This window comes from Euwallacea fornicatus, chromosome 6 (genome assembly GCF_040115645.1).
Source record: "Euwallacea fornicatus isolate EFF26 chromosome 6, ASM4011564v1, whole genome shotgun sequence".
NCBI classification, from domain to species: domain Eukaryota; kingdom Metazoa; phylum Arthropoda; class Insecta; order Coleoptera; family Curculionidae; genus Euwallacea; species Euwallacea fornicatus.
In genome coordinates, this window is record NC_089546.1 from 2,387,186 (window position 1) to 2,410,469 (window position 23,284).

Here is a 23,284-nt window from a genome sequence, read left to right on the forward strand (position 1 = left end):
GTGTGGAACTATGAGGTCAAACTTAAAGGTATTATTCAGAGCAATCAGTGCAACAATAGAAGACATTTGAGTATAAGAACCTGTGTCTGCAAATGTCTCCCTAAAGCGTTAGAGCTCTATGATATTTTAATACATAAGGTCGTAATATGATGCTTTAACGTGCAAAAATGTTTTTTTTTCGAATTTTAATACGTTCCATTTTAATTTATTGGTGTTAAATAACACTACAGTAGTTATTTAAAATGTCGTCCTTGAACCCCATCGCACCCACTTAAATGACGTAGACATGGTTTCTGCGGAATTGGCTGAAACTTTAATAGTCGTTTTGAACGACTTCAAATGCGACAGTGAATCGTGTAATCAGGTCTTTCTCTGTTTCCACTAATGTTTCACAAAACAGAGACTTTACATGTCCCCACAGAAAGGAATCCAAAAGTGTTAGATCGGGTGATTTAGGAGGTCACGGAACTAGACCATCTTTGTCGATCCAGTATTGTCCGAACTGATGATCCAAATACTGACGGGCTTGAATCGAAAAGTGTGCAGGCATCATGTTGCGGCCACATTTACTGACCCACGTTAAATAGGACGTTGTCAAAAAATTCCAGCTTGAAAATAAATAAAATAACTCAGTAAAATACATTTTTGCACATGTGTATGTAACTGTCTTAATGCATCAAAAGCCCTTAGCGGCTTAGAGAGATTGGCCGACACAGGTTCTTATATTCAGATGTTTTCTATTCTTGTACTGAACAATCTTTAGAAGTTTCATCTCTTAGTTCTGAAACATATTGTAAATCTCAAATCGTGCAAGTGAAAAATGCTTTAAACTGGTGGACTTGCTCGGTGACGACTTACAGTCGGACTCCAAATTGACATTTTCAGTTGACATGGAACACTTTCAGCGATGGTCAAGCAATATGTGTAACCTTTGAAAAATGACATTTCGATATCTGTATGTTCAAAATCTGCTCGGAAAAATAATGGAAAACCAGCCGGAGCTTAGATGCGGAAAGGTGTTTTGGCACATCCGTACTGTATGCAAACTTAAAAAATAATTCTTATAGTCGGTCTTCACACATAGTGGTTTTCTAAAAACTATCTGCCCAAAAAATCTCAAAAACCTTTACAGTATAAAAAATTTACAAAAGCACTTAAATTTTTATTTTTTGGGGGTCACCTTTGACCCATAAATGAATGTGTTACTACTCACCTACTCCCCACCCATACCCCAACTTAAAAAAATTAAATAGGAACATTCCTCCTATGGCACAACAGGGGATGGCGAAAATGTTCCTGAAAAAAATTCTTTACACATTTCTGCTTTTTGAATGTGCATTCCCTTTCAATAACCCTTTTTAAAGCTGCTATGTCTCATCATTAAGTGAAGGAACTGTACAAACTTGTACAACTGAATTTTGTTTATTTTTAAATTTAGATTGGATCTAGGTCGAAGCCAAATGGTAAAAATAAATAAACATGACTTGAAAAATTTGTGTCTTGTCTGTATCGCATTTTTGTTCAATGGTAAAACGCCATTAATCTTCAGTTAAATCGATTTACTTGAGTTTATTGGCAGTTCTTCGTAAAAATTATGTATTCATTTACCGAAAGAGTTCATATTATTTTCATAAATGGAAATAGAGCTAATTGAGCATGCGCTACAGCTAGAGTTTTCAATCATTCAATCATAGACATCCAAACAGATACGTTAATCATAGTTACATTATATTATTTGTCTAAAAATTTGAAGTTATTGGGTCAGCAAAAAAAGAAAAGCTAATAGAGTTGTAGATGAAATGGCAAAACTTGAAATATTAGGTCGATATTCCTTAAATTTTACCACTTCTTTGGGACAGATATGTGAAGCTGAAATGTTGTGATAATAAGCACAATGTACAATACTGGAGCGATGAAATTCCTCATACGAATAAGCAGATTCTTAAAAAATTGAAGATATGGGTGCGAATCGTCGAAAACAGTGTTATAGGGTCCATTTTCATAAATGAAACACTCAGTAGCGAAGTTTATTTGAATATTCTGGAAAATGTTATAGGCTCATTGATAACTCAACAAATAGAGGATCAGCCTGCAATCGAAAAAAAACGGATGTTGGACGTAATTAAACAGATCATTTACGTCCAACACCCCGTTTTTTTGACATGATGGGAACTCTCCCCATTATGCTTTAAATGTGTTAAAAGGCTGCACGATACATTTACCGATTATTTGATTGATAGACGTGGGGCAATGAGGTGGCCTTCACGTTTTCCAGATTTAACATGTTTGGATTTCTCTCGTTAGGATCGCATTAAATCTGTCGTCCATAAGACACAACCTGTGGATATTGATGATGTATGGGAACGAATATTTCACGAACGTCCAGGAATTGCACCAGAAACATTTCAAAGCGTGCGGGAACAATTTGAGTCTCGTTTTTATAACTATTTGGCATAGAACGGAGCTCGGTTTAAATATTTGTTTGCATAATTAACAAAACTCCATCACTTGAACTTAATGTCTAAATTTTTTAATTCGGTTTACCAAAATCAAATTAAATAATTTAATAAGATTTAGCAGCTTTAAAAGTTAATTTAAAAAACACACATTCCAAATGCATATAAAGTGGTTTTCGGGAAAATTTTAGCTATCCACTGATTTATCACAAGAAGGATATTCCCTTTAATTTTTTTTTCTAATAGAAACACCTGGCCATAAGAAGGTGAGTAGCAACGCGTTTATTTATGGGTGAGAGAATGGCTCTCAAATAATTAAGGTTTGCTTATTTTTGCACATTTTTTATGCCGGAATAGTTTTTGAGATGTTTTGGATGGTCAGTTTAAAAAAAATGACCCTGTATAAATTTCCACACGTACCATTCTGATATGAGGTTGATGGTCGCTTTAACACCCGCATTACTCAAACTGTGTAACCTATCGAAACACGATATTTCAACATGATTGTCTCGAATAGCAACAATTTGTAGATCTCCAACTTGTAACTGCCTCCGCTTCTGCTTCAGTGCTGGGGCTTGATAGTGAGATAAGCTAAAATAATACTTTTCAACCTTGTAGCTGCACTACTAATTTCTCTAATTATCCTAATGAGATTCGCCGGACATAGCTTGATAATCGCTTGGTATGTATATTAATTCAAAAGGTCCTGTTTTCGGGTGCCTAAATGATTTTAATTAGTCTGTGAAAAAGGAGAATTTGTGGCTCCGGTGGCATTTTGGAATTTTAAAGCCTTTTAATAGTTGACGGCCAATTTGTCTTCCGTTTTCGGGAATCCTGCGAATTTTCTCACTTCGGTGAATTCTCGTTATTCTCACGCATCCTTTAATTCCCGACAGCCGAAGTTTACGAAAACATGCAGATAGTCTGAACCAGCATAAAAATACAAACTATATAAGTCAATATCGAACTCATTTATAACCTTGATCACATCTATTGCGACTGAATACATAAATGTCGCAATGCAAATATGGCGGCATCTTTTTTCTAAAGGACCTAAAATATGTGCACCGGTAGCACGTTGTAAGCGCGCAATTACATGCATATTAAAATATCTGAAACATGCATAAAACCCATAAAGAGGATAATAAAAGAGTAAATAGAAAAGAAGCCGTCTATTTATGGACTTTTGTTGCTTTATCTTGTGGAATGGCCGAGTCTGGGTTGCCAGCTTACCGAGAAACGAGAAAAATGCTTTTGTCACGTAGAACCTTTTTTAAAGGAAGACGATTTTTCTTAACTTTCGGTCCTCATTTTTTTGTCTTAAAATTATAAAGTTCGTCTCAGTTCTTGTGAGAAAACTAAATGTGAGTAAAATTTTTTATATACAGAATGACCTTTTAACGTTTCCAACGCGGCAGCGCGAAGAGCGAGTCATACCCTCCGGACGGGCGCCGATAGAAGGTTGACTCCGATCGTTTCTCGTCATCATACATCTACATATCACATAACATTAAAACGTCTATTTCTGGTAATTGAGTAACAAAATTCATTCATTTCATATTAAAAATGTTACCTTATTAACTTATATTATAGATTAAAATTTCAACACTTTACGATAATGTTTAAAGTATACGTCAGCACATAATGCAACATCACATTTATTGCACAAGAAAATCGGTGCTTTACGTCTTTTATTTCTTGTGCAAACCACGCACTTTTTTCAATGTTTCTCTTTTAACGAGAAAAGTGGATGGAAAATGGCGTTCAATGAGCCGCAGTAGATTGTCCATAATTTGATTTACTGGTTCCAAAACATCTTGGTTTTATTTTAAGCTTTTTAATAATTTCTCTTATAAAAATTTAAAATAAGCGTATCGTACGATATACAGTACATTCCCACCTTTAAAAATAAGCCAATAGGTGAATGAGATAGGCGTAACCAGTCATTACTATGACACCCCACTATTAAATGTCGATTGTTTCCCGTCCTAAACCTCCTATTAACCTCCTCCTATCTTACCCTGCGATTTGAGTCGCTTCCCGTCCAACAGGACAAAAATTCATATACGACTTGTCATTTCCAATGCTGAAAAGGTTAGAAACCCCTTAGGTTCCTATGAGTTTCTTTGTGATTGCACAATAATCATTTATGAGGATCTTTATGACGCTGTTGCACTTGTATTTTAAACTGAGTGAAAATCTTACAGAGTGTTACAAAACAGCAGGGGGTCAATATTTTTTACTTGCGACTACTAGCATTTTATTTTCACGTGTTAAAATGTCTTCCCAGATTTTTGTACCCTGCGATGTAAGGGTACGAAGCCACGATGTTTAAAAAAAAATTTAATGCATCAGAAAAAAATTAATATTGCACTTAGCTTAAATTCGATTTTGATAGTTTCAGGGTAGATTCTCATGAAAGATCACTTTAGCAAACATGAATACGTATTTAGCTCAAAATACATTCAGAGTGTTCACGATAACAACTTTAAACTTCACTTTTTTAACTTCGATTTCAGTTTTTTTTATTTTGGTATAAAATAATGTCACATTTATCTTAAATGTTAATAGAATTGTTAATTATTTTTGACAGACCTGCATTCGTGGCTAAGGGTCTCAGTATTTAGTGCGCATTGCTATGGTTTCGATGTTGTGTGTTTTAGGTTTGTTTAGCTCATTGACTAATTGATCTGACTAATGCTTGGTTTTTCTACTACCGATAAAGTGATGTCCAGTTGATTTTCTTCTCCTAAGACCCTATTCTTTCGACTTCCCTTTTCATAATTAGCACTTGTCTGTTCAAAATGCTCCTTGAAACTCTCTAAGCTCATTACATCAATGTGCCCCTGTTAGAAAATTTTTGGACGTACTCGAGAGATGCCGAGAATCAATATTCATCACGTAAATCAATCACATGAATCGTACTGACAAGTTCTTGTTGAATATACATCATTCTGATGGGCAGTTCTAAAATAGAGAGATTTTGAAGAAACAGCAACTGTAAATGGACTCATTTATGATTTTGTGTTGCTTCAAAATTTATCTAAAAAAGAAAGAACGAGAGAAGAGGATTTTAGGAGAATAAAATCAACTGGAGATTACCTTATTAGTAGTAGAAAGCTAAGTATTAGTCAGGAGGTCAGTTAGCTGTTCAAACTTCAACAAACAACATCGAAACCATAACAACACATGCTAAATTTATGCAGACACTTAGCCACGAATGGAAATGTTTCAGAAATAATTAACAGTTTCATTAACATTTCAGATAAATATGACAATTAATTTACAACAAAATGGAACATACTCAATTTTCATTTGTCCCATGTCACAACAAACACACCATCCTATTTGAAAAAAATCGAGAATTGATCATGAATCGAAGTTGAAGAGTTGAACACTAAAGTTTTTGTTTTGAACACCCTGTACGTATTTTTGACGAATAAAGTATTTGTGCCTGCTAAGATGATCTTACGTGAGAATCTATCCTGAAATTGTCAATATCTAACCTAAGCTAACTGCGTTATTAATTTTTTTTTTATGAGACACTGTAAACGTCTAAATTTTCGGTTAAAGAGTTATTCACTGCATCCCAGGGTAAAAAACATCAAGGGACTAATACAGGCTCAAGTGAGAATTCTGCCATGTGAAAAAATTCAGGTGGTCGCATTTAAAAACGTTACACTTTATGACTCCCCGTTTTTCTGGGACTCCCTGTAGGGTGGTCATTAATTTTAAAACTCGCCCTCAATAACATCCCATAATTGTTTTGACATAATTTTATGAAATCTCAAATGAGCTCATAGGAGGCTGTTAAATGGACATCCTGTATGTGGGAGCTTCGAAATTTGACCAAAGGGCACTTTCTTGAATTCGTGATCTTACGTTTTTCGCTCCGGGGACGAGAAAGAAAACGAATGCAACAATGCCGTTTCAAGACTTCTTATTGTGGCATTATGTCCACCATTCCAGTGTTTGTCATTTGTGATCTACGCTCGGTATCAAGTGACAACGTGGCGGCTACTTACTGCGCGTAGTGATAAGATCGCGTGAAGATGCGCCTTGTGTGGCTTTGTAATGGATTGCGCTCGGCCACAACCGCCTTCTGAAAATCTTAATCTTGGGAACGTCTCCTTAACATAATTCCACATTGAGCAAAATAATTTATCGGTTCTTGTCGGATTTACGTAAGCCGAAAGAATCTCCAGGCCAAACAATACCACGATCGGTTTAATATGTCATTGGCGAAATAACTGGGCATTTGGTGGAAGTAATGGACGGTCATAATTCTTGGTTAGAAGCGTAGTTTTGGAATCTTATCACCAAAATTCCATCGACATTTGACGGCTCTCTTATGGGTGTATATCGGGAAGGTCTCTTGGTAATGCCAGTTATCTCCCCAGATCTATCGCCACGATAGTTTTCAGCTCGGATACCTTTTATTAGATGAATCGTTGCCGATGCACCCACTTCCTCAATTCAACTCAAAGGTCAACTAAACACAGCTTATAATGTTTTAGTGTTTAATCATTTATCAGGGAATGGCGCTAAAAATCCTAAACGGCATATATCACAGCGGATATCGTCCCATTCTGACACAAAATCGTCGGACCAACTACTGTTTTTATAGCTATTTTATTGCACTGCTTTCTGGCATTTCACGTAATTAACCGACCATATAAAACACGTTATTTGCACTTTGTTAAATGTCTGTTATAGATATATTTCCATAAAATTCTTCATGGGAGACAAAATGTATGGTAATTTACCAGGAAGAAAAAATTAAGTTTATGTCGTAATTCGGGTAGATCATAGGAGTTCAACGATAAAATGTTTGATCATATCACTTCCCGAGCACGTCGGTCATTCTTCAGACGTGGCCGGCATCGATATTCGTCTCAGGCCCTTTCGGTTTTTGAAGCTGATCCCGCCGGGAGATTAGATCTGATCGATTTGTCGTTATACCACATTATCGGGAGCTGTAGCTAACTGAAACTAAATAAATAAGGTTTTTATTATACATAGTGGATCAAAAGTCTCCCATAAGTTAGTTGAAAATTGAAGGAAATATTTTTCAAAAAATGCTGAGCATGTTAAGTAATGTTTTAATTGTGCCTTTTTTGACGTCGGAAACACGGATTACCCATGTAGTAGATAAATGTATTTTTTTATTCTTTTATTATGGAACCCCATGTATATTATAGCGTTTTTGAGTTGTTTGAGAAAATCTGAACATATTTCATGCAACATACTTCAATCAATAGTTTTCGAAAAAAAAACAAAAAATAGAAATATCTATAGAACCATTAATACTTAAAAATAACAATATAAAGTGCTATATCTAATGTATTGGACGTTCGAACTATGCCGCGTTGACCGCTGGTAGTGGAAAAGCCGCAATTCACATTTCTCGACAAATTTTCTTATTATTTCAAGGGGTATTTGTAGAGCTTCTTGAGTAATTTTATTCTTTAAGTATTTTATTATTATTGGACTTATTTAAATACACTCTATGTCTCAGATAACCCCTTAAAAAAGTCCATAGGAGTGAGGTCAGGTGATCTAGCAGGCCAATCTAATTCCTATGTTGCGAAATTACTTTAATAGCTATTGAATTTCGACATGAGTATGTTGAGGATGTCTCAAAGAACTCAAAAACGTGATAATATACGTAGTTTCGTAACGAGATAAGTAGACAAATAAAGTTCATTTGTCAAATGGATAACTCCGTATACATGTCTCTTACGTCAGAAAAGGCATAAATGAAAACATGCGTGCAAAAAATGCGTTCCAGCATTGTCATGAAAAATATTTCTTTTAATTATTGATGAATTTACGCGGAACTTTTGACGCTCTATGTATAAATCGCTAAGCCCACGGAAGTAAAGAACCATATTCCCCTCGTGGACTCGAATAAATTCCCTTGGGAGATAACGTCGACGTAATTACATCGCCAGCTCGTCAATTAACGGTGTGGTTTTACGATGCGATTTGCGACTCCCGGAATAATCTTTCTCCTGAAGTGTTACTTTTCTTTTCAACCAGTTTTAAAGCTCTATTTAAATAGAGATATTTCACTTGTTCACTCATTGCGTTTGTAGCACAATCCGCAAATCATTCGTCCATAACTCATCACATCTCTTCATTTAAACCTAATTGATTCAAATTGAGAATTCCTGCCTAAGTATGATTCTTCAATAAATCAAGGCCGTACAACTTAAAAGTTGTTTGTTGGTTTATGTTCAAGAAAGGAGTGTTCCAGTTTTTTAGTTATAGCGATTAGACCGAAACAATAGTCATAAATAAACCTTTGCTTTTGCAGCTTTTTGTCGCATTTTTAGCGCAATTTTCAAAAGTTCAGGTGGGGTTAATTGATTCTCTGATGGATCAAGCGTTCTGATTACAAAACTCGTTTCAGAGAACTTTTGGTCGTTGGTCGGAACATGTTGAAACGAAATATGGAACATAAATGCGAAAAATATTGAAAATTGTTGAAGTGGCAAATAAGTGAAATTGGTATACCGGGAACCGCAAATAAAGTGTTCTGCGGTGACAGTTGTTCGAAATCTAAAAGGCTCGAAAATCTGAGAACGACATTTAATTGGGGGGTGTTAGTAATAGGAAATTGTCAAATTTCGTAGGATTGGCTCAAATCTTTCAGTGATTATTTGTGATTTTCGAACATTACAGTTTTTTACTCATGTTTCGACAAATCCTGTAGGTACATATTTGTAATTAAAAAAATCTGAACTGATAGAGCACAAAAATTAGCATCTTTTTCCTTATTACGTCACCTTCTATCGTTTTCTGTCATATTCTCATATTGAGAATTTTTAAGACTGTATGTATAAAGGACACCTCACTTTCACGGTACATGCGAAAAAAATAAGCAAGCAAGGTACATTATATTGACCACAGGTTTCTTTAAGGAATTTCAGATTACAAACCAAAGAAGGTTTTTCATTTACAAATTAAAAATATAAATTTTCTGAAATCAATCACAATTAAGTTAAAAACACGTATAAATGACATAACGGTTGGTTACAAATTATGGGCACTTCGCGCATGGTACCTTTTTTAATATCAAAGCACCAATTATAACTGAGATTTTTTTTGAATAAAAATTTAATTTCAGGAAGAGTTACGCAGGTATAGGCAGTAATAGAAATTATAAACAATTTTTGTTCCTACAAATGATCTTCGCCCCGCGCCAGCACTTTAAAACAAGTAGGATTTGTTTAATTTCCATAAATTATAAATATATAAATCATGCAAAATCCCTTGAATACGTACCAAATTTTTTTGTTTGACACTTCATAATACCGGCGGTCTCAAAATTGCCCTCGATGACTGAAAAACGATCCTTCTGGATCAATTGCCATAAATTGCCGAACTTTCGCAGTAAATGTGGTTGATAGAGACCTTTGTTGTAATTTCTTCGCCATTTTAAAGAACGTAATTGCACTAGACGCCACTACTTTCACTCACTTTTTTCTTATCAGAGTCATCAGAGTTGTGCGCAAGTGATAGTGTCAGTAACCCACACAAAGTAACACGTTTTCAGAATTTATTTGGCGATAACTAGTTTTGACAAAAAAATACCAAAAAAAATTGGCACAAACTGTATCTAATTCTTTTGATGGACGTTTATTTTAGTAAATCAACTTTCAAACTGGTAAAAATTGTCAATTTTTTTGGACTTTTCATTGCAATTTTGGTCAGGAGAAATCACCCATTTTGCAGCTGGCATATTAGCGGCTTCAAGCGCTTTACGGGTTTGATTTGAAGTTCAATCGATTTTTGAAAATAAATTTCCAGAGACTTATTAATGCATTGTAAGTCTGACAATGAGATTTCCATACGTGTTTAGGACGTAGAACTCATCACAATTTCCATACCCAGTAAAAACGAATGAAAGCAGAAATAGATAATAGAGTTTAAGCTTTCGGCAATATGGATAAGATGACCAAATATTTCAGTAGGAATATTCTGCAAAATACCTATAAAAGGAAAAATTGATAATTCTATGAGCATATATGAATCTCTAACATGATCATTACGTAGACATCATCGGTGACGAAGAGAACATTATAAAGTTTTGAAGACCAAACGTTAAGAGAAAAACCAATGATTTTCCCCAATTTGATTGTGAGCAAATTAATTATGGATATGAATAACTTTATTGTTAATATGAGTGAATTATTTAACCCTTCCTCGACTCTAATCGCGTGACGAAACAATGAAGTTAATTCCTAAGAAGATTTTCAACGCTCTGTTTGGCAAAGCGTATCGTTACAAACCGATCTTCAGCCATCAACAGCCGAAAATATTTGAAAGATATTCCATGTGAAAATATTATTTAAATAATCCTTGCGGTCAAATTCCATGTCAGTGAGTATCTAGCCATCAAGTGACAGTTCAGGTGCCTATCTCCTTCGTTATCTTTCTGGTCAAGTAATTTCGTCTATCCTTTGCGTGAATATTTTTGTTATGCAATGACGACTTAATACGAATTATGTCTTCGGCCATATCGCGAATCATTATCAGCACGCACACACGTCACTAAGAAGGACCAATCAGGACCCAGAGGCACCATTTCGGACAAAATATTGGGGCGGTACGTCTGTTCGATTTTAATGAGTTTACATTGCCGGACTTTTCGTCCGAAAATTGCTTCGGACAGGGCCGTATTTGCTGTAATGGGGCCGTTAGTCTGGCAAGTGTTTGCATATTTGGGCCATAAAAGTCCCGATTTAGCTAAATCCTTGAAATTATGAGACACCTTTGTTGTTTCTCGACAAGCGTTCGTTGCCTTATTGAAATTTAAAACAGCTCAATTCGAGAATTATTTATATAAGTATACGTTTCCGTTAGATTGTGTTCACGTCCATCCCAATCGTAAATTGTTAGGTACCATGCGTGAGTGCGTAACCGAACCTAACGCTTAATTTTCGTGTGCACCAACCCGCATCTGTGGTGCCCTTTTCGCATTCACGAAGCGAGTTATTTGCGGTTTGCACGTTACGAAACGAATTTATTACCTGGGTACCGTCACACACATAAAAACCGTCAATGGTTCAATTAACAATAATTAATATTGATTGCGGAGCCCCAACGATAATGGCATCGCTTAATGAATACAGAAAGAAATGGTCTAAAACAAAGAAGAACGGAAATATTTTCGATTTTAAAATGATAATGTAATTCCATTATACTGGTGGTACGACTCAATCATAAATCATGACCCTAATTGGCAGTGCCCCAACAAGACTCGATATGGTACCACTGTGTTTTGTAACTGGATTAGTATGGACATATGAAATTCAACTTCAGACTGGCTTACGTTGACATTCAAATTATATGTATAAGTCTCTAGTCTGATGGTATTATTTGATGATTTTTTTTCTTGATTCGTCATAATGCTGAAAATATACGGATTTTCTGGAACTTTTTCAGTATTTATAAATTGCAGAATCTGAATTTCCTCAAGTTTCTCGATATTGAAGAAAAAAATTATAATATGCTCAGAATTTGTGATTCGAATTTTATATTTTTAAAAATGTGAAATTGGGAGATTACTTTGATTTTACACAAGGTATCTTAAAAAACTGACAAAGCTATAACTCATTTACTTATAACTGGATTTTGATGAACTAAAAACCAAATAAAATGGCATTTTTAGACTACTAAATAACGTCAAAGTTGATTCTTTTAAGTCAAATTCTTCTGCTTTAGGTGTCAATTTCAGAAGTTCAAAGAGAATTCCATTTTATTTTAATTTTTTGATTGAAAATATTTTTCTGCTTCTGCATTTTGATTTATGGCAAGTGAATGCTGAGACAATTTTAAATCGAAAAAACATTTTTAATATATTTTTTTATTACAAATACATTCACTTGAATATTACAAAAATGATTTTCTTTTTACATTTAACAAGGTATTTATCGAAATTGACACTTGATAATTGTCGCCAATAACAACACTAATAACCATTTTTATTACACTAAAGAACTAATTTACAATAATCACACTTGCGACGTAACTGTCCACAGAAAAGTATAAGGAAGAATAATGTGGTTCCGATAAAGGGCGGCTTTATCTTGTCCCTTCTCACTGAGTATTATATGGGGGCCACTTGTCCATGGCGCCAGGCATCTTTGCACAAGATGATACAATAGGATGAGAAGGAATGCAATGCAGATGACCACAGAATAACACAGTTGGCCCCACAACGGTACAGATGGTTACATAACTTATAATGTCTAAATTTAAGTTACTTATGGCTATATAACTCATATATTGTTCATATTTTTTCCATTTTTTCCAGTTAAAAGTTGTTTTAACATTAACTTGTCATACATCCTGAACTCCAGAAAAATGTTTTCTATGAAAAAATATTTTTAAAAATTAGGAATTATATTTAAAATTTTCAAGTTGACAACTGGAGTAGAAGAAGTTGAGTTAAAAAAAATCAGTTTTGATGTTACCTAGTAGCTCTGAGAAACATAATTTTATACGGTTTTTAGTTTATCAAAACCGGTCATAAATTACTGAGTTATAGCTTCGCCTATTTTTTTGAGATAATCTGTATTTGAAATTTAGTATAACAGTTTATGGACGAAAAATAGAGCTTTTTTCGCATCTTTGGGATTGCGCATGTAGTACCCAGTATATTGTAGTAGATACATAGTACTGGAGTGATTTAACAGCTGAAAATTCTGAATTTTCGCGAACCTGTCAGTAACAGTTAAATTTTTATTAACAGGTTTCTGTGGTTATTTAATTCAAGAAATAACAAAAGTGTGCCCAGACGGGACGTTAATTTCAGACGATAATATTTCCGATGTTAGCACATAATTTCCGACCCAAAACGTACTGTTCAGAAATACAAGAACCTGCAGCTTTTCGCAAAGATGCCCTTGTTCATATATCTTCGGCAGATGCGAGAGACATAAAACACCATTTACCATGTAGTCTTGAAACACTTTCATATTCGTCTTGGCCGAGTCACCCTAAAAGAATTAACGGTGAGTCCGGGATATGTTTTATTGCCTACATATCTCCGATTTCAAGGCTTATCTTGGAATCAGAGGCTTATAATGGCTTATAAATGAACACTATGCCAAACCAACGTTGTAAGCGCCAAAATATTCAAATGTTTGATTTCTATATAAAAACGAGCTATGTATCAAACGGTATAATAATGTTTACATAAGATTAATTTGGGTAATTTTTTGAGAAATTTGTAAAAAAATGAAAATCGTCTGATTCGCATTGTTTAAGACAACAACGTTGTAGATATAACACCGTTGTAAATAATGCGAAGAACGGGTTTATATCATGTTATTGTGAACGAGAATGGTAGATTGTTTGTATTTACTTGTGATTGACAATGGAGGTTGGCTTGTCGGCTGCTACGATTACGCATATAAACAAAGACAAGAAAAAGACACTAAATATTGATAAATGGATAAAAAATGTAAGAGAAGCTAATAAGGATGCTGGCAAATCGTACGCTTCTTCTAGAAATTTCTTGAAGTCAGTTGTTTCACCTCCGGGAGAGGTGATCAATCTAAAATCTATACTAAACAAAATTCACACATAAAAATTTACAAGGTACATGGTATTTCACACAAGTTTGCTTAAGATTTAAAAAAATTGTGGTGACCAAGGACAAATTCTTATGAAGTATAACGCACAACGAAGAGTTTTCATTAATGTATTATCTCTTTTGTACATGAACAAATTTACGATAGGGACTACTTTTTTGGAAACGTGTTTGTAAATGTAAAAATAGTGCATCGTGCAATTCTGAAATGTTGGTTGGTCAACATAAAGCTCTATTCAAGAACTTCAGGAAACTTAATTATAATTTTCAGTCCCAGTTTTTGAGTCACTCAATTAAAATTGAAGAGTCCAAAAGCAAAAGTGTTCCAGAAGATTTGTGTCGTCGTTACCGTTCAGCAAAGTACACTGTGAATACAGTACGGATACGTAAAGCTACTTTTTGCTAATAAGTGTTTCAGTTAATAATGTCGATTTTTTTTGCAAAATTTAAACGTTTATTTCTATAACAAATTCAATTATATTAATAGTCAAAATATTAGCCGTCGTTAGTAATGACTTTTCTCACCTTTCCGTCAAAAAATCGACTCCGTGCCAAAGGCATTCTTTGGTTTTTGAGGTCAACCAATTATCAAGCCAAATTTCTAACCCTTCGTGAGAATGGAAGTGCTGCTGTAAAAGTGCGTGTTGCATTGATCGGAATAAGTGATTGTCCCAAGGGGCTAAAACCGGCGAGTATGGCGGGTGGTGCTGGGACGTCCCATTTAACGTTTTTTAAATATTTTTTTGCCGACATTTCAGCATGAGGCCGAGCATTGTCCTGTTGAAAAATAACTCTATCGTGTCTTTGGGCGTGCTCTGGTCTCTTTTCCTCGGTTTCATTTTATCAATTCTCTTCGGTATCGATCGCCACCAACCGTTTCACCAGATTTCAGCAATTCGTAAAACACAACTCCCTTCGTATCCCACTAAATGCGCAGTAAGACCTTCTTTACATGGTTATTGTGTGCTGGTTGTGATTTTGATGGTTGGCCTGGATCTACCCATGATTTTTTGAGTTTTGGGTTGTCAAAAATTAATTCACTTTTCATCACCTGTAATAACTCTATGCAAAAAACCCTTTCGTTTCTGCCCGGTTAGCAAAACTTCACAAATGGTTTTTCGCTTTTCAATATACACTTTTATGGCACCCATTTTCCACCCTTCTGAACTTTTTCCAATGCATGTGGACGTTTGAAAAAGGTGGGTTGGGCGGCATTCAAGATTTCTACCAATTGTTCCAATGTTTCAGTGAGATTCTCGTACAATAATTCTTGTAAATCAGCGTCTTCAAATTTCTTAGGCTGTTCTTGGTCGTTCCTCGTCTTTTATGTCAAAATCGTCACTTTTGAAACGGTTAAATCATCGTTAACAACTTTTTTTTCATAAAGCATGTTCACCATATACTTCAAGTGACCATCGATAACTTTCGACAGCCGTTTTTTTCAAATGAAAGAAGGTTATTAAACTTTCCAGCAAAATGCGTTTTCCAGGCACGAAAGTCGCCACATCCAAAGCTGTGAAAACTATTTTTATTACACAGTGGCAATTAATAGCAAACCGGCTTTAAACACAGTATGTTTACCTCTCAAGACTCTATCGATATAGCTAGTTTATATTAACAAATGAATCAGTAACGCAATCTCTTACGAAAATCGACATTATTAACCGAAACATCTATCACATTTTTTCCATTTCACAAAAAAAGTGCAAATCTTGTCGATAAAATTAAGCTCAATGTAGATGTGAATGACAAACTTGGCAAACATAATAATCACCCAAAAATACCGAGCATAAATAAATGTGACCAAATCTATGAACATATAAACCCTTTTCCTCGTCAGGAAAACCATTCGTCTAAAAGCTACCTTTCAACTGATTTTAACGCATCAAAAATCCAAAAAAATTTATGGAAAAATATCCTGAAGCTGAAATATCTTTGAGAACTTATCATGATATTTTTAAAAGAAAAATTAATCTACCTTCTGGCTTACCCAGATCGGATACATACTCTTACTGCGATAAACTGTCCATAGAACTTGCTTGAGCCAACAATAATGATGAAAGATTGTCAATTGAAAGAGAAAGTCTCATTCATCATAGGAAAGCCGACGGAGGGTCTAAAGCTTTAAATCAAGATACCAACATTGCCACAAATAACTTGAGCTTTGTAGTCGTATTCACAGATTTACAACACGTATTATTTTGTCCTACTTTGACACATTCGTCAATTTTTTACCAGAGGCAATTTTCAACTTACAATTACGCCATACATAATATGGGAGAGGAAAGAGCTACTATGTTATTATGGTATGAGTCAATGGCAAAAAGGGGCTCCACCGAGATATTATCAGCGTTTTTGTTATACATAACGCAAAATTTTGAACCACTTGAGCTTGGAATGGAAAAAAAACTTGTATGGTCCGACAGATGCGTAGATAAAAATAGTAATTGGAAAATGATCATGGTACTTCGACTATTGCTTCTAGAAAAGTGTTTCACCCACGTTGAGCAGAAATTTTTTACAAGTGGCCACAGTTTTTTGCTCTGATACCGCGATTTTGCTTTGAGAGAGCTTAGAAAAGAAGTTTCTACCGTATATGAACTCACTCAATGGGCTGATCTTATAGCAAAAGCAAAAATTTACGATCCATTTACAGTAATCTTAATGCATCAAAGCTTCTTCGCAGACTTTTCACTAGCGGAGAAAGCAGTTTGGAGAGATTCCGCTTGTAAAATTACTAAGTCATTATGGATACAAATCACATGTGATGAAGTAAACATTCTTCGAATACGATCAAGTCACGACATAAGTCAGCCCTGGTCGATGTATTACCTTAAAAAGTGCTCCTGATGTTAATCTTAATAGACTTCTGGTAATGTACAATGGGCCATTTTCAATTACGAAAGAAAAACACAAAAACTTAATAGACATGTGTGATTATATACCTTTGAAGTTTATTGATTTTTATGAAAATCTTCAAATTGATTGAAACGCCAATAAAATATTTTTTGTACTCATCAAGACTATTTTTCTTGTAAAATGACAACAAAGTTGTAAACGCCCTTAATTCGTGAAACAACATTGTAACAACGTGGATATGAAACCTCTTGGCATTGAAAAATTTGAAAAAAGATAAAAAATTATATTACATCACACACAACTGCAAGTTATATGTGCTAAAGATACCATTAATAATATATATATAACAAATCTTTATTTCCAATGGAAAGGGGCCATCGACCCATATGGTCTTTCATTAATAATATAATATTTAACATTTTGAAGTTTTTCGAATTAAATATCGCAAAATAATACAAAAGAAAATCTTTCTTTTTTTTTTTTATTTTCCACTAAACTTACTTTTGGCGCTTACAACGTTGCTTTGGCATAGCATTCAATTATTGATTCCAATAAATTTGCCATAATCCAAAATAAAGCACCTAAACTTGAAGATTGACACAAGTCAGGCATATTCCCAGGTGCAAATGGCTTTTCTCAAGAGCTACAGAACGTAATGGAATAGACAATGAGCGTATACAATTCGTAAGAAATGCTGAACGCCCATTGCTCCCGTTGTTATCTAGACCGTGTTTCGTCATAACTTTAAAAAGCGTAAAAGTATGTGCAGGAAAGTGAATAATTTCAGACTTAAGCACGTCTTCAAGCTGTTCGCTGGAATACTCACTGTAATTATTCTCAAAGTTGTCAAAGAGAGCGTTCGCAATTTCTGTCTCAGTGGTTCTTCTTTGTTTATTAACGGCGATATTCCTAGGAATATCGCTATTCTTTCGAAAGTTAATCACGAAAAAACCAAAATATTTAATTTTGTTAGATAACATCTATTTGACGCAACAAAACTGAGACCTATTAAGTGTTTGCTGTCTAGCTGAGACCTTAGCGTGTTTCGACTCTTCGCACCTTGAAAAAAAAGAAGTAAGAGGTGCTACGTTTTGTTATTCTGTATACTTCAAACACTCTGTTCTTTCTTTCCACAACCTTCATTGCATTTCCAATATACCATTTCTGATATTTGTTGGTATAATTGCGACACAAATAACCTAGTAGAAATGATCCACCGCCGGCTTTACGTCTGTGCTCATTTCCAACAGACTTCAGTCAATATCCGAAAATTCCACCTTCCTCTCCTTTCCTCTTCTCTTCAAGAACTCAGTTTGGAACTTATATCGACTTCTTTTGTCAAATAATTTTAATTACCATTTAAGATACATGCTTGAAATTCAGTTTAAAGTAACTAATCATAAGTTACGTTTCCGTAAATAGCTTGTGTAGCAAATGAGAATGGGAGATCATATAATATTTCGTTCGAATGATGTGAAAACGTTACTCGATGGTTACTAAACAAATTTCTAAGTTCCCATGCACACTATTGCATTCAACCACATTTACACTGGAAATTAAATTGGATAATGCATTAAAAACTTGTTTTTTACTTGTTAATTTTGATTTTTTGAGATGCTGGAAAAAATTACCATCTACCTTCTATGTATTTAATGACAGATTGTCCGAAAATGTAATTTAATTTTTCCAGAAGCATACCTACTCCCCCCTCCATGCTCTAAAAACAATTTCTTTTAGAATAAAAGAAGATAAGATTTCTCATACGGTAATTAATGCAACTTAAAGTCGATATCTGTAGTTACTGAATCCTGTGGAGTAAGGAGAAAATGTCCCAAGAGTCCTAAAAAGAAAAGAAAAAAATTGTATATAAAATTACATTATCACATGCTTTCACGGAAGATGATTCAAAATGGAGTCTGAAATTTTGTGAGTAGTTAACAGAAACAGTTAAAAAAAACGAGGTTTCTTAGAACGTGTGAGGTTTTCTGACGAATGCACCCCTAACAGAAAAATTGACAGAGTGTATGATACCGAGGCAATACTAACTTCTTATATTTTTATTGACCCACTGACAGTCTTTCTGTAAAAGTTGATGGTTGGGTGAAAGATTTTGGGCAATCATGTCATTGGATCAATTTTCTTCGCAAAATATCTACAGGAGGTCTTTGCAAAAATCTTTTGAAAACTGAAACTAAACCTCCAATGAGACAAATTAAATTACACACACAGTCGAGAAGAATTTCAGATTCGTGTAGTCATATTTCAGTGACACATACTTATTTTGTTCGCAACTTTCCTTGGCAATGGCTAGTTGGTAGAATAACCACGGAATGGCCACCAAGGTATCTGGACCTTACACCCCTAGAGTTATTTTTTAAATATTTTCAATTACAAATCTATACTACTTGCAAACGTTAAAGAGTTGGACAGAAGAATGACATAATGATGTGAAAAAATAAATGAACAGACATCCAACAACATCAGAGAAGCTATTTATAATAGAGTTCTTTGTAGTGAACATTTAGCAGGAGGGCCACTTTAAACACGTGATAAAATAGTTGCACTCATTGAGACCCTCGAAAGAGATGAGACACGACGCACTTTCCCATTAAAGTAAATTTGTACAAAGGCAACTGATAGCTGTCACTATTGCGTCAAAAAATGTTTGCTAGTTGAAGAATTAGTAGGAGAGACACGGACTTTACGCGATCTCTGTATATTTCCAGATGTTGTTGCGATATATTAATGATTTTGGAAGAATTTACAGATTATCAAGAGACGTTAATCAGAGATTAGTAGTAAAAATTCAAGGAATCCTGAACACGTGGAAAGGTTTTCCTTTCCAAAAATGGATTTTTCTACTTTGAATGCCAAAGAAATATTAATTTGGAAGATTAATATTCCTTTGCCACTTTTCCACACTTTTGTATACACTAATTTCTGTTGAAAGGTATAGAGGTGGAAGTATGCTACAAAAAGAATCGATGTGACTGGCCATAACCTCCAAGGTCGGAATGGAGCGCATTAATTGCTTCGATTATCTGATCGGCTACCATGGTACTGAGCAAACGAAATTTGACGGACCGAAAAGCGGGCCCGTCCGGGCTGACACTTGCCGGGGATCATTAATAAACGGCCTAATTGATTGCATTTCTTGCACTTCGAGATCCGACAGATCTGCGAGATTGATTGTCCAAATTAATGCAAATTTCACGAGGGGCCCGATGCTTATCACCGGCTTAAATATCCTACACGGTTTTCGTATGCGAAAATTTCGGGGGTAATAAACGACATTGCCTCGTTGGACGCTTTTCTTTTTAAATTACTTTAGCGGTCAAGGAGGAGTCAATCACCCTGTGAGCATCACGTTATAGGACCAGAACGATGCTTGGTACCGAGAATAGGTGAAGCATTGGTTTGTTGGAGAGCATTTCAGAAGCTCCTATTAGTGTATAGAAATAAAGCTCTTTCGAGATCGTGGCGAAATGGGTCTATTCGAAGTTCTATCATAGAAAATGTGACGTTCAACATCTACAAATTTATGTTTAAAATTTTCGCAATATGTTTGTCCTTGGGGATAGTTGACTAAAAGGATTTGTCAATTTGCCAACAATTTTAGGCTTCTTAAATAAAGCTTTTTTTTTTAATTTTATATTAATTACCAAACTGTATCGGTTATTTTCAGTATCTATATTGTATTTTCCACATAAAACCTAAATTGGCAACATTGTAATTTTCAGTACACATGTAAACGTACCTGTGAGACGTGTTCTTAGTTTTTTGCTGTTTTTGCTCAAGAAATCCATTTTTATGGCAAAATAATAGGCATAGGTATTAGCAATAAAGTTACATGATAAAAATACACTGATGGACACAATTAGCGCACCACCGCTTATTTTGCGCCATTTGCAACGTTGCATCATTACTGCCAACTAGTGTGATACTATTTCGGATTTGATGTTGTATGTACGTGTTGAAGTGCCTTGAGCAACAAATTTAAGTATATTATTTAGTTATTTATAGTTGTATTAATAATGATACGATCAAAATTGTCATCTTGATGAAATAAAGGTATACCCAACGTGGGTTGCCCGAAGGATGGGTGTCCATTATGTCGTCGTCGGTTGATGTCTCCAGAGGTTTAGGGAAACAGGTTTCCATACTAGACGACCAGGTCAAGGCCGAGCAAGATCCACAAACTGAGTAGAGGATCGTTTTATACTCCTCCTAGCTTTAAGAAATCAGTTTTTTACCTGAAATGAAATTTAAAAAAATCGTCTTCAAAATGATTGAAATGTTGCAATTTCTTTTAAAACACTAAGAATAAGGCTCATTGGATCTGAATTGGACGCAATATACCCCGCAAAAGGCCCTGTCTTAATTATAGCCCACAAACAAGCTAGACTTGAATTTGCTCCTGACCACGTCGATTAGGATTTAGATAAATGGAAGAGTTTTATTTACTGATAAAGTCAAAATGGGCTTTAAATCTTCCGATTGACGCACTTTTATCTGGAGAAGACCAAGTGACAGATACAGCCAAGCGTGGTTCTCCAAGTGGCTTTTCACGGGGGTTCAATAATATTTTGGAGGTCCGTACAGACCTTGTAGTGATCCGAGGAAGAGTATCATCCTCTCAAAGGTATATCCATGACACACTTTAGAAAAACATGTCGTACTTTTTGTACATCACATTTGCAACATTTTTTTTGTTTATGGACGATAATGACAGACCGCACCGAGCTCTGATCGTGCGCGAATATCTGAACGAGGTTGGCATTCAACATTTAGTGTGGCCAGCGCGTAGTCCTGACTTGAACGTGATTGAACATGTTTGGGATTATCTCAAACGCCGTGTTCGATGACGAGATTCTGCTCCTGACAACTTGGCTGAGCTGGAAAACGCGGTGCTTCAAGAATGGCAGAACATGCCCCAAGAATTCATCACAAACCTTTTTAATGGCATTCCAAAACGTGTGAGTTAGTCCAAGTTGTTCGAGCTGAAGGCGGCAATATACTATGTTAAAACAGTTAAAAACCGGAAATTCAGTTTATTTTGAATTTATGTAATTTGTAAAATGCCTACAAAAAAATCTGAAAAACTAAAAAAACTGAACTGAACTTGCACAATTTACTAGAAGAGGGGGGGGGGGGGTTAGTAAATTCCTTCATTTCTTTTTTCAATAAATAAAATAAATTTTTGTCAGGTATGTGAGTTATATTAAAATATCTATTAAAATTTATAGATAATGCGCTAATTTTGTCCGTTAGCATACAGGGTTGTTTGCCCAACCTGTTGATTAAAAGTTTCTAGGATCTAAATGTAAAACAAATTTGAAAATTTAAAATTAAGTTAATTACGACTTGTACTATTTTTTTAATATTTTGCTGCCTGTTACTTCCGGTTTAACCGGAAATAACTGTCAACTTGCTTATTTCTTGTATATTATTTTGTTTTTAGATTCTACATAATATTTTAGACACATTTTCTATGTAACGTCCTATACTTAGCCTTTACCTTTTTTACGATATTTTACCTTGAATTAAAAACGTGTCTCTGTAATGATCAATTTTAAAATTGCATATCTTCGCAGTTATCAAAGACATAATCTTCGTATTTCGCAAAATATCAACATACAGCTTTAAGTTTACACTTTCACTATTTATATGTCATAGTATTATACAGGGTGTAAAAAATTAAGCTCCTAACATTCATATTTTTGAAGTTGCAAAGTAATTTTTTTAATGGAACACTCTATAACTTTAAGCAGTATCAAGTAAGGGATGTTATTCTTTATCAAACGGTATTAGGGTTATCCATACCTATTCCAAACCATTTTGGAAATAATTGTAGTTAACCATGTGAAACTAGTAGTAATGTAGTAGTACACATGTTCAATTTGATAAATTTTTTAATAACTTTTATATATTTTTCTATGATCAATTATGTGAAGAGTAAAAATTTACCAGAATGAATATGTACTATTACTTTTACATAAAATTTAGTTATTTAGAAAATAGTTTGCATTAAGTATTAGGTATCTCTCATACAGTTTACTAGAAAATTACATTCTCTACTTGATACTGCTTAAATTTATAAGGTGACCTATTTGAACAAGTAGACTTTGGCGACTTCAACAATGTGAATATTTGAAGCTGCATTTTGGAGACTCTGTGCAATACTAAGGCAAATAAATAGCAAAAGTGAAAATTTAAGACACTGTAATGACATTCTGTAAAATGTGAAAATTATGGCTTTAATAACTGCGGAGATGTGTAATTTTAAAACTCACCGTTAAATATCTCAAAAATGATAAGGTAAAAGAAATCATATAGAAAATATGTTTGAAATATTACGAAGAAT

The 23,284-nt window shown here is 34.6% G+C and overlaps 1 protein-coding gene and 1 long non-coding RNA gene across 2 annotated transcripts in view; one reads left to right on the forward strand and one right to left on the reverse strand.

The window, feature by feature from the left end:
* The window catches only part of Su(var)3-3 (lysine-specific histone demethylase Su(var)3-3), a 342,080-nt gene that overhangs the window by 316,963 nt on the left and 1,833 nt on the right, over positions 1–23,284 (forward strand). The window lies entirely within an intron of this gene.
* Positions 6,981–23,284, reverse strand: part of LOC136339637 (uncharacterized) — a 131,724-nt gene continuing 115,420 nt past the window's right edge. Inside the window, exon 4 of the long non-coding RNA XR_010732172.1 lies at positions 6,981–7,448. This is a non-coding gene — a long non-coding RNA (uncharacterized lncRNA). The remainder of the gene's footprint in view (positions 7,449–23,284) is intronic.